Raw genomic sequence first — 2372 nt, forward strand, 5'->3', positions numbered from 1 at the left:
AGCCTAGGAATTTGAAACCAACCTGGGCAACGTAGTGAGAATTTTTTTTTAATTAGCTGGGCATGGTGGTACAAGCCTATAGTCCAAACTACTCAGGAGTTGAGGTAGGGCAGGAGGATAGCTAGCGGCCAGGAGGTTGAGGCTGCAGTGAGCTATGATTGTACCACTGCCCTCCAGCCTGGGCAACATAGTGAGACCCTATCTCAAAAAAAAGTGCCAGGTAGCCAAATATGACAAAAAATCCATGATAACACAGCTGTTCAATGTTCAGCCTCAATAGGTCCTTATTCTATACTTAAAGTTTTTTTTTCTTTTTTCTTGAGACGGAGTCTTGCTCTGATGCCAAGGTTGGAGTGCAATGGCATAATCTCAGCTCACTGCAACCTCCACCTCCCAGGTTCAAGCAATTCTCTACCTCCCAGGTTCAAGCTGGGATTACAGGTGGCTGCTACCATGCCTGGCTAATTTTTATATTTTTAGTACAGATGGGGTTTTGCCATGTTAACCAGGCTGGTCTCAAACTCCTGACCCTAAGTGATCCACCCACCTCGGTCTCCCAAAGTGCTGGGATTACAGGCATAAGCCACCACGCCTGCCCCTCTGTACTTAATAACAACACAGGAACAATCACAATAAAATTCTCCCACTTAACATAATGCAAGCATGCCTAATACAAATAAAACACACTCTCTGTCTAAAAAGGAGACAATCTTAAAAAAAAAAAAAAAACGCATCCAGCTATTACATCCAGCTCATAATCTTAGTGAATGATGTCCAGATGTGTTTCCTCAGGGCACAGTGAACTTAACGCTAAGAGATAAGGTAATGTCTCTAACACACTGATTGGATAAAAGGAACGAGCAGGAAGGAGTCACAGCTCCAAGTGAGAACAAGAAACTAGGAAATGCATGGCAGTCACAGCAAATATCAAACCATAGCTTCTGGCAGAGAGAATGAGGAATCCCTGCCTTGGTGAGATCTTGGTTAGTATATAAGGCTGTTTTTGCATTGCTATAAAGAAATACCTGAGATGGGGTATTGATAAAGAAAACAGGTTGGGCCAGGTGCAGTGGCTCACACCTGTAATCCCATCCCTTTGGGAGGCCGGGGCAGGTGGATCACCTGAGGTTGGAAGTTCGAGACCAGCCTGACTGACACGGAGAAAGCCCATCTCTACCAAAAATACAAAATTAATGGGGCATGGCGGCACATGTCTATAATCCCAGCTATTCGGGGGGCTGAGACAGGAGAATCGCTTAAACCCGGGTGGCACAGGTTGCAGTGAGTCAAGATCACACCGTTACATTCCAGCGTGGGCAACAAGAGTAAAACTGTTTCAAAAAAAAAAAAGAAAAAGAAAGAAGAGAAAACAGGTTGAACTGCCTCAGTTTTGCAGGCTCTACAGGGATGGCACTAACATGTGCTCTGCTTTTGGTGAGGGCCTTGGGAAGCTTTCAATGATGGTGGAAGGTGAAATGGGAGCAGGTATGTCACATGGTGAGATCAAGAACAAGACAGAGGGAGAAGGGTAAGTCTCACGCTTTTAGACAACCAGCTCTTGTGTGAACTAATGGAGAAAGAACTCAGTGATCACCAAGGGGATGGTGCTAACCCAGTCACAAAGGATCCACCCCATGATTCAATCACCTTCCACCAGGCCCCACCTCCAACACTGGGGACTGCATTTGAGAGGAGATTTGGAGGGGACAAAGATCCAAACCCTCTCAGTTAGCATGTCTGGTAGCCCCTGGTTCTGCCCTCTGAAGGAATCCTCATAGTTCACTATTATCCATGACCTCAACTAAGAAGAGCTTTGGAAAGGATGTCTTTCCCAGGCACCTCACGGAGCCTACACAGCCTACTTCTTCTTTTTTTTTCTTTTGAGACAGTGTCTCGTTCTGTCACCCAGGCTGGAGTGCAGTGGCGCGGTCTCGGCTCATTGCAACCTCCGCCTCACGGGTTCTTGCAATTCTCCTGCCTCAGCCCCCTAAGTAGGTAGGACTACAGGTACGAGCCACCATACCTGGCTATTTCTTTGCATTTTAGTAGAGGCAGGGTTTTACCGTGTTGCCCAGGCCGGTCTCAAACTCCCAAGTTCAGGCAATCCACCCGCCTCAGCCTCTCAAAGTGCTGTTATTACAGGTGTGAGCCACGCGACCTGCCCGCTTACTTCTAATTAGTGTGAGTTTAGGGGTCTGGCGTGGTCTTAGGTATTGAAAAACCAAAGGCTGTTGTTGCCCAACAAGTCTGGAGTCTCTTTGCTAATTTACTGCAGGGAGACACTTTTCCACGGGTCTCTTGTATCTCTACGTATCTTGAAATCAGAATCAATATTTTTTGTTTCAGACTATGTTTTTCAAGGGTATTTGTAT

Source organism: Cebus imitator, unplaced genomic scaffold, assembly GCF_001604975.1.
Source record: "Cebus imitator isolate Cc_AM_T3 unplaced genomic scaffold, Cebus_imitator-1.0 Scaffold521, whole genome shotgun sequence".
NCBI classification, from domain to species: domain Eukaryota; kingdom Metazoa; phylum Chordata; class Mammalia; order Primates; family Cebidae; genus Cebus; species Cebus imitator.